The following is a 10,191-nucleotide window of genomic DNA, read 5'->3' as shown; positions in this document are numbered from 1 at the left end:
CTGTCATGTTTTGTCATTTATTATCTTGTCTTGTCCCTGTGCTTCCCATTCTATTCGTTTCCCTCTGCTGGTCTTATTAGGTTCTTTCCCTCTTTCTATCCCTCTCTCTCCCCTCCCTCTCTCACTCTCTCGCTCTCTCTTCTCTCTATCGTTCCGTTCCTGCTCCCAGCTGTTCCTATTCCCCTAATCAATCATTTAGTCTTCCCACACCTGTTCCCGATCCTTTCCCCTGATTAGAGTCCCTATTTCTTCCTTTGTGTTCCGTTCCTGTCCTGTCGGTTCCTTGTCTAGAATTCACCGTGCTGTGTTTGTGTATCGCCCTGTCGTGTCGTGTTTTCCTCAGATGCTGCGTGGTGAGCAGGTGTCTGAGTCTGTCTGGTTCAAGTGCCTTCCCGAGGCAACCTGCTGTTCACCTGCTGTTCAAGATCGAGTCTCCAGTTTGTCCTCGTCATTTCGAGTGAAAGTTGTGTTTTTTGTTTGTATTTACTTTACTGGATTAAAGACTCTGTTTTCGCCAAGTCGCTTTTGGGTCCTCTTTCACCTGCATGACAGAAGGAACCGACCAAGGAATGGACCCAGCGACTTCAGACGCTCGTTACACTGCCGTCGAGATCCAAGGAGCCATGCTCGGCAGACACGAGCAGGAATTGTCTGCTGCTCGCCATGCCGTGGAGAACCTGGCCGCTCAGGTTTCCGACCTCTCTGGACAGTTCCAGAGTCTACGTCTCGTGCCACCTGTTACTTCCTGGCCTGCCGAGCCTCCAGAACCTAGGGTTAATAACCCACCTTGCTACTCCGGGCAGCCCACTGAGTGCCGCTCCTTTCTCACGCAGTGTGAGATTGTGTTCTCTCTCCAACCCAACACATACTCTAGAGAGAGAGCTCGGGTTGCTTACGTCATTTCACTCCTTACTGGCCGGGCTCGAGAATGGGGCACAGCTATCTGGGAGGCAAGGGCTGATTGCTCTAACAAGTTCCAGAACTTTAAAGAGGAGATGATTCGGGTTTTTGACCGTTCAGTTTTTGGTAGGGAGGCTTCTAGGGCCCTGGCTTCCTTATGCCAAGGTGAACGGTCCATAACGGATTATTCTATTGAGTTTCGCACTCTTGCTGCCTCTAGTGAGTGGAACGAGCCGGCGCTGCTCGCTCGTTTTCTGGAGGGACTCCACGCAGTGGTTAAGGATGAGATTCTCTCCCGGGAGGTTCCTTCAGATGTGGACTCTTTGATTGCTCTCGCCATCCGCATAGAACGACGGGTAGATCTTCGTCACCGGGCTCGTGGAAGAGAGCTCGCATCAACGGTGTTTCCCTGCTCCGCATCGCAACCATCTCCTCCTCTGGCTCAGAGTCTGAGCCCATGCAGCTGGGAGGGATTCGCATCTCGACTAAGGAGAGGGAACGGAGGATCACCAACCGCCTGTGCCTCTATTGCGGAGTTGCTGGACATTTTGTTAATTCATGTCCAGTAAAAGCCAGAGCTCATCTGTAAGCGGAGGGCTACAGGTGAGCGCAACTACTCAAGTCTCTCCATCAAAATCCTGTACTACTTTGTCGGTCCATCTACGCTGGACCGGTTCGGGTGCTACATGTAGTGCCTTGATAGACTCTGGGGCTGAGGGTTGTTTCATGGACGAAGCATGGGTTCGGAAACATGACATTCCTTTCAGAGAGTTAGAGAAGCCTACGCCCATGTTCGCCTTAGATGGTAGTCATCTTCCCAGTATCAGATTTGAGACACTACCTTTAACCCTCACAGTATCTGGTAACCACAGTGAGACTATTTCTTTTTTGATTTTTCGTTCACCGTTTACACCTGTTGTTTTGGGTCATCCCTGGCTAGTATGTCATAATCCTTCTATTAATTGGTCTAGTAATTCTATCCTATCCTGGAACGTTTCTTGTCATGTGAAGTGTTTAATGTCTGCCATCCCTCCCGTTTCTTCTGTCCCTACTTCTCAGGAGGAACCTGGCGATTTGACAGGAGTGCCGGAGGAATATCATGATTCGCGCACGGTCTTCAGTCGGTCCCAGCCACCCCTTCCTCTCACCGGGTCAGAGATTGTAGTATTGATCTCCTTCCGGGGACCACTCTCGAGGTAGACTATACTCTCTGTCGGCTCCCCGAACGTAAGGCTCTGAGGATTATTTGTCTGTAGTCTCTTGACGCCGGTACCATAGTGCCTTTCTTCCTCTCCGGCCGGGGCGGGTTTCTTTTGTTAAGAAGAAGGACGTACTCTGCGCCCCTGCGTGATTATCGAGGGCTGAATGACATAACGGTTAAGAATCTATCCGCCTCCCCCTTATGTCATCAGCTCGAGATTCTGCAGGGAGCCAGGTGCTTTACTAAGTTGGACTTTCGTAACGCTTACCATCTCGTGCGCATCAGAGAGGGGGATTTGTGGAAAAACGGCGTTAACACTCCGCTAGGGCATTTTGAGTACCGGGTTCTGCCGTCTCGCCAATGCGCCAGCTGTTTTTCAGGCATTAGTTAATGATGTTCTGAGAGACATGCTGAACATCTTTGTTTTTGTCTATCTTGACGATATCCTGATTTTTTCTCCGTCACCGAGATTCATGTTCAGCACGCTCGACGTGTTCTACAGCGCCTTTAGAGAATTGTCTCTACGTAAAGTCTGAGAAGTGCTCTTTTTCATGTCTCCTCCGTTACTTTTCTCGGTTCCGTTATTTCCGCTGAAGGCATTCAGATGGATTCCGCCAAGGTCCAAGCTGTCAGTGATTGGCCCGTTCAAGGTCACGTGTCGAGTTGCAGCTTTTTAGGTTTCGCTAATTTCTATCGGCGTTTCATTCGTATTTCGGTCAAGTTGCTGCCCTCTCACAGCTCTTACTTCTGTCAAGACGTGTTTTAAGTGGTCCGGTTCCGCCCAGGAGCTTTTGATCTTCTAAAAGAACGTTTACGTCCGCTCCTATCCTCGTTACTCCTGACGTCACTAGACAATTCATTGTCGAGGTTGACGCTTTCAGAGGTAGGCGTGGAGCCATTCTATCCCAGCTTTCCAGTCTGACGATAAAGGGTTCATCCTTGCGCTTATTTTTCTCATCGCCTGTCGCCATCTGAGCGCAACTATGATGTGGGTAACCGTGAACTGCTCGCCATCCGCTTAGCCCTAGGCGAATGGCGACAGTGGTTGGAGGCGACCGTTCCTTTGTCGTTTGGACAGACCATAAGAACCTTGAGTACATCCGTTCTGCCAAACGACTTAATGCCCGTCAAGCTCGTTGGGCGTTGTTTTCGCTCGTTTCGAGTTTGTGATTTCTTACCGTCCGGGTAGCAAGAACACCAAGCCTGATGCCTTATCCCGTCTGTTTAGTTCTTCTGTGGTTTCTACTGATCCCGAGGATTCTTCCTTATGGGCGTGTTGTCGGGTTAACAGTCTGGGGAATTGAAAGACAGGTTAAGCAAGCACTCACGCACACTGCGTCGCCGCGCGCTTGTCCTAGTAACCTCCTTTTCGTTCCTGTTTCCACTCGCCTGGCTGTTCTTCAGTGGGCTCACTCTGCCAAGTTAGCTGGTCATCCCGGTGTTCGAGGCACTCTTGCGTCTATTCGCCAGCGCTTTTGGTGGCCGACTCAGGAGCGTGACACGCGCCGTTTCGTGGCTGCTTGTTCGGACTGCGCGCAGACTAAGTCGGGTAACTCTCCTCCTGCCGGTCGTCTCAGACCGCTCCCCATTCCTTCTCGATAAATGGTCTCACATCGCCCTAGACTTCATTACCGGTCTGCCTTTGTCTGCGGGGAAGACTGTGATTCTTACGGTTGTCGATAGGTTCTCTAAGGCGGCACATTTCATTCCCCTCGCTAAACTTCCTTCCGCTAAGGAGACGGCACAAATCATTATCGAGAATGTATTCAGAATTCATGGCCTCCCGTTAGACGCCGTTTCAGACAGAGGCCCGCAATTCACGTCACAGTTTTGGAGGGAGTTCTGTCGTTTGATTGGTGCGTCCGTCAGTCTCTCTTCCGGGTTTCATCCCCCAGTCTAACGGTCAAGCAGAGAGGCCAATCAGACGATTGGTCGCATACTACGCAGCCTTTCTTTCAGAAACCCTGCGTCTTGGGCAGAACAACTCCCCTGGGCAGAATACGCTCACAATTCGCTTCCCTTCGTCTGCTACCGGGTTATCTCCGTTTCAGAGTAGTCTGGGTTACCAGCCTCCTCTGTTCTCATCCCAGCTTGCCGAGTCCAGCGTTCCCTCCGCTCAGCGTTTGTCCAACGTTGTGAGCGCACCTGGAGGAGGGTGAGGTCTGCACTTTGCCGTTACAGGGCACAGACTGTGAGAGCCGCCAATAAACGCAGGATTAAGAGTCCAAGGTATTGTGCGGCCAGAGAGTGTGGCTTTCCACTCGCAACCTTCCTCTACGACACCTTTCTCTCGTAAGTTGACTCCGCGGTTCATTGGTCCGTTCCGTGTCTCCCAGGTCGTCAATCCCAGGCACGCTGTGCGACTGCTTTTTCCGCGACATCTTCACTCAGGGCCCATCCTGTCTTCCATGTCTCCTGTGTCAAGCCCTTTCTTCGCACCCCCCCGTTCGTCTTCCCTCCCCCTCCCGCCCTGTTTCCAGAGCGCACCTATTTACAAGGTACATAAGATCATGGACATGCGTTCTCGGGACGGGGTCACCAATACTTAGTGGATTGGGAGGGTTACGGTCCTGAGGAGAGGAGTTGGGTTCCGTCTCGGGACGTGCTGGACCGTTCACTCATTGATGATTTCCTCCGTTGCCGCCAGATTCCTCTCGAAAGTGCGCCAGGAGGCGCCGGTGAGTGGGGGTACTGTCATGTTTTGTCATTTATTATCTTGTCTTGTCCCTGTGCTTCCATTCTATTCGTTTCCCCTCTGCTGGTCTTATTAGGTTCTTTCCCTCTTTCTATCCCTCTCTCCCCTCCCTCTCTCACTCTCTCGCTCTCTCTCTTCTCTCTATCGTTCGTTCCTGCTCCCAGCTGTTCCTATTCCCCTAATCAATCATTTAGTCTTCCCACACCTGTTCCCGATCCTTTCCCTGATTAGAGTCCCTATTTCTTCCTTTGTGTTCCCTGTTCCTGTCCTGTCGGTTCCTTGTCTAGAATTCACCGTGCTGTGTTTGTGTATCGCCCTGTCGTGTCGTGTTTTCCTCAGATGCTGCGTGGTGAGCAGGTGTCTGAGTCTGTCTGTTTCAAGTGCCTTCCCGAGGCAACCTGCTGTTCACCTGCTGTTCAAGATCGAGTCTCCAGTTTGTCCTCGTCATTTCGAGTGAAAGTTGTGTTTTTTGTTTGTATTTACTTTACTGGATTAAAGACTCTGTTTTCGCCAAGTCGCTTTTGGGTCCTCTTTCACCTGCATGACACCCTCCCAAACCAAAAGGAGAAACCAATGTTTTCTCTGGTAGGCACAACCTACCTGGCACCCCTATAATTAATAAATAATTTAATAATAATAACCTCAAGTCAAAACCGTTACAGTATGTCTGGTGGTGTAAGTGTGTGTGTGTCCGAGCTGTGTGTAAATTGACTATGCAAACAATTTGGAATTTTCCACACATTAATAACGGTGTGTATAGACATTATGGACTGTATATGAATAGAAAGGTGTGTACAGCAGTAGTTATATAGGATGAGCCTTGACTAGAATATAATATATACATGAAGTGGGTAAAACAGTATGAAACATTATTCAAGTGACCAGTGTTCAATGACTACTATGTAGCGTTCCAACTGTTGATGAGGATTACAACTGCTTGATCTTTTCTGTCCTCCATCATGGGTTTTCTATTTCAGATAGATAGGTCTAGACAAATGAAGGAATGTTTCCTGTTTTATCACAGCAGGCACCTTGTCTCCCCTCTACAGAATACTCTCGCCTCTACCTCCTCTCCCCTCATTCTTCTTCTCTCCCTCACTTCTCCTTTCCTCTCCTCCATTTTCCTGCCTCCTCCCCTCTCCCCTCACTCCTTTCCTTCCCAACTCCTTTCCTCTCACTTATCTCCTCTCCCCCTTTCATATGCAGGGGCTAGGGTGGGCTAATTGATTGATTGTCAAGAAGCATAACCTGTGTGTCTCAAATGGCATATTCCTTTCTCGTTGGTCTTCCAACAATATATTCAATAGGCAGTAGCCTATTTCCCCAGTATAGCCCTTGTCTCCCCTAATCTGCATCGGATGCACTCATAAATGTGTTGCTCGCGCTACTCACATAATGTTTCAGAGAAGTCAAAGTATGGTACTGCACGCATTTAATCACATGCTGGCAGTCAAACAACCAATAGGCCTTATACTGCACGGCTCTAGGTCTGGTAGGGCAGCAGGTAGCCTAGCGTTTAGAGTATTGGGACAATACCGAAGGTTTGAATACCTGAGCCGATAAGGGTCAAATCTGCCGCCCTTGAACAAGGCACGTAAACCCACATTTTCTCCAGAGGTGCCATACTACTATGGCTGACACTGTAAAATAACACACTGCACCTATCCGGTGTGTGACAATAAAACAAATAAAAAACAGAGTGAACCACGGTATGCTGTTTAGTGCGCTCCCGAGTGCAGATAGAACCGCACTGAGGGGGAAAACACACCAGATTTAGGAAAAAACCTGTCCAAAACAATTTGGTGTGAAAGCCCATAAGAAGGTTGACATACACAGAAACAGAGCACATCTAATTCACACCATTATACCAGTAAAAACATGTAATGCCAGAAGGGGATGGTAAAATCAGCCTAGCAAAGCATTCATCCCTCCCTCACTCTGCTGGAGAAACTGATTATGTACTGAGAGAACGGTCCATTCAACTGAAGCGGACTGAATTAGCAGGAGCAGAGAGGGCAGAGTCTCCCTCATAGAAAGGAGGCTGGTAGGCCTGGACTCAATAGTGATTCCAACAGCTCCTAGTTGGTGAGAAAACATTTAGTACTGGATGTGTCCGTAATGAATATGTACATACCACCCTCCCTAGCTAGCCCCACCGCCCTAGATAGCCCCTCCTCCCTAGCTAGCCCCACCTCCCTAGCTAGCCCCACCTCCCCAGCCCACCTGCCCTCCCAGCCCACCAGCTGGACCAGCCCCAGAGAGAAACAGCAGCCTTACCTACTAACTGCCTCCTCAGCTCTCTGTCTAAGGGGGAGCATCCTTTGATCTCCCGGCCAACTGGCTCTCTCCTGTTAGGAGCCCACTCCTCTACTCTTCTCTGTAAAGTGAGATCAAGGAGCATGATTTAGCTGGAAAACCACCAGATGCAACAGCTAGAGAGAGAGCCTGAGCCTGTATCAGTAGTATCACTTTGAAATCACGGGTCAGAACTTCATTTCCCATTGAAGTCTGTCTGATGTTGTACCTCTCTATTGCTTTCCATTACATTTCATCACCCTAAATCTCCATGGAAAAAGTATGATTTCTTACAATACCAGGGAGTGCTCTTGAGGTCAAAGACCTCTTTTTCAAGGAAACAGCATAATGTGCTTCGCAGGACTCCGGGCAAATAGAGGGGATTGAGTGTCAAATATGGAGGCCTAAGATGTGTAAAAGTCAGTCAGATGTTTGCTACAACCCTAGTGTGTTGGCACTGGCAGTGTCATTAAATGTCATGGCAAAGACTAGTGTTTACTCATACGGCTGTAGTCTCTGTGGCATTGTCATTATGATGTATAGGAGGTAACAGCCACAGTGAACCAGGTGAGACCGAGACAGTGCAGTGAGCATGACCTGGGCCTAATAACACTTTAATGGGGAACTGATGGAGACTGTTGAAGAATAGCCTCAGTAGACTCAGTCCGTACTTCAATGGAGTCCACCTCAGAGTGAGCACAGAGTCAATGAGCCATGAGAAACATGCTAATTACAGTTATTACTTCATATGATTTGGGTGTGAGTCATTTTAACAGGACATTGCCTTCTGTTCAGCACGGGGCTGACTGGGGCCTCTGCTATATGTCTTATGATAGGAGATACAACTATGGCGTACCATCTACCATGATTGTGGACAGGATGAGCAGGTTAGGATATGAATGAAAGTCAGTCACTAAGTGTAGACTAATGAGGAGTAAACATAGACGGTATGTGTTAGCACCGCCATGTTGTGACTCACGGCACGGTGTGAATCATTCAGAAGCACAGCTTTGTTTATTTATAGGTAGCAGGTGCCTGAAACAAGCTGGTAGTCTTTTATTTAAAGCTAAAAAAACACCCTGGAAAAAAACATGCTCCAGACCTGCACACAAACTAGCCAGCAATGGGTGGTTCCTCTTGACATTTCTACCTTAATTCAGCACTAGGCCATTAATAATAAACTAGACATTTTGAGGCCGAGGCTAGTGCACTTAATTAGAGGTGTAAGCGTTTCTCACTTTTCAGTGGCTTAAGTGCATTCCCTGACAAAGATTGTATTTGGTTGCGAAAAGCAGCAATGAAGCAAAACTTGAAATAGTACTACAGAATCCTTGAGATTTTGTTGCCAAAATCGAAACTGAGGAAGAATAATAAACATAGCTGAGCATCAGAGAAAGCAGTTGGAATTCATAACAAAGTGAAATACCCAGAGATTACTGAGGTTCCTGTCAGCACACTTCATTTGGACTTCATCTGTTAAAACACTTGCCTCTACTTGAGCCAATAAACACCAGCAATGGGAATTAGACCAGTGGAAATCTCTCCTTTGATCTGATGAGTCCAAATTTGAGATTTTTGGTTACAACCGCCATGTCTTTGTGAGACACAGAGTAGGTGAACAGATGATCTCTGCATGTGTGGTTCCCACCGTGAAGCATGGAGGAGGATGTGATGGTGTGGGGGTGCTTTTCTGGTAACACTGTTGGTGGTTTATTTAGAATTCAAGGCACACTTAAACAGCAAGGCTACCACAGCATTTTAAGGGCAATACCTCATCCCATCTGCATTGCACTTAGTGGGACTATCATTTGTTATTCAAGAGGACAATGTCCCGACACACCTCCAGGCTGTGTAAGGGCTATTTGACCAAGAAGGAGAGTGATGGAGTTTTGCATCAGATGACTTAGCCTCCACAATCACCTGACCTCAACCCAATTGAGATGGTTTGAGATGAGTTGGACTGCAGAGTGAAGGAAAAGCAGTTAACAAGTACTTGGCATATGTGGGAACTTCTGCAAGACTGTTGAAAAAGCATTCCAGGTGAAGCCGATTGAGAGAATGCCAAGAGTGTGCAAAGCTGTCAGGGCAAAGGGTGGCTACTTTGAACAATCTCAAATATAACATATTTTGATTTGTTTAACACTTTTGTGGTTACTACATGATTCCATGTGTGTTATTTCTGAGAGTCAGGAAGCAAGTGAGTGTTTTGATAAATAAACGTAACATAATCCAAAATAAGAAACACAAACAACGCACAGACATGGCACAGGAACGGAAAACATAATGCCTGGAAGGAACCAAAGAGAGTGAACCATATAGGGAAGGTAATCAGGGAGGTGATGGAGTCCAGGTGAGTCTGATGACATGCAGGTGCGTGTAACTATGATGACAGGTGTGCACCATAACGAGTAGCCTGGTGACCTAGAGACCGGAGAGGGAGCACATGTGACACTTTCTAACCCTACCACCCCTTCTCTAATTTGAGTAAACTAGTGAACAACAATGCTTAGGCCTCTACTTCCAGCTTATACATACTATATACATTTTATGGACACAGTCTATTTTACAATAGTTTTATTTAGTTTGTTTTTACTCCTGTCCTTCCTCTACCCTCAACCTCTCCCATCTATTTCTGATGTCCTTCCTCTACCCTCAACCTCTCCCATCTATTTCTGATGTCCTTCCTCTACCCTCAACCTCTCCCATCTATTTCTGATGTCCTTCCTCTACCCTCAACCTCTCCCATCTATTTCTGATGTCCTTCCTCTACCCTCAACCTCTCCCATCTATTTCTGATGTCCTTCCTCTACCCTCAACCTCTCCCATCTATTTCTGATGTCCTTCCTCTACCCTCAACCTCTCCCATCTATTTCTGATGTCCTTCCTCTACCCTCAACCTCTCCCATCTATTTCTGATGTCCTTCCTCTACCCTCAACCTCTCCCATCTATTTCTGATGTCCTTCCTCTACCCTCAACCTCTCCCATCTATTTCTGATGTCCATCCGGTTTGATTTCTATTAGCCATATCTTTCACTGTGCTCTTTCACAAAAGTTCTGAACCTATATACATTTTACAGATAAAGTATATTTTACATTAGT

This window comes from Oncorhynchus gorbuscha, linkage group LG13 (assembly GCF_021184085.1).
Source record: "Oncorhynchus gorbuscha isolate QuinsamMale2020 ecotype Even-year linkage group LG13, OgorEven_v1.0, whole genome shotgun sequence".
NCBI classification, from domain to species: Eukaryota; Metazoa; Chordata; class Actinopteri; order Salmoniformes; family Salmonidae; genus Oncorhynchus; species Oncorhynchus gorbuscha.
This window is presented reverse-complemented; position numbering follows the sequence as displayed.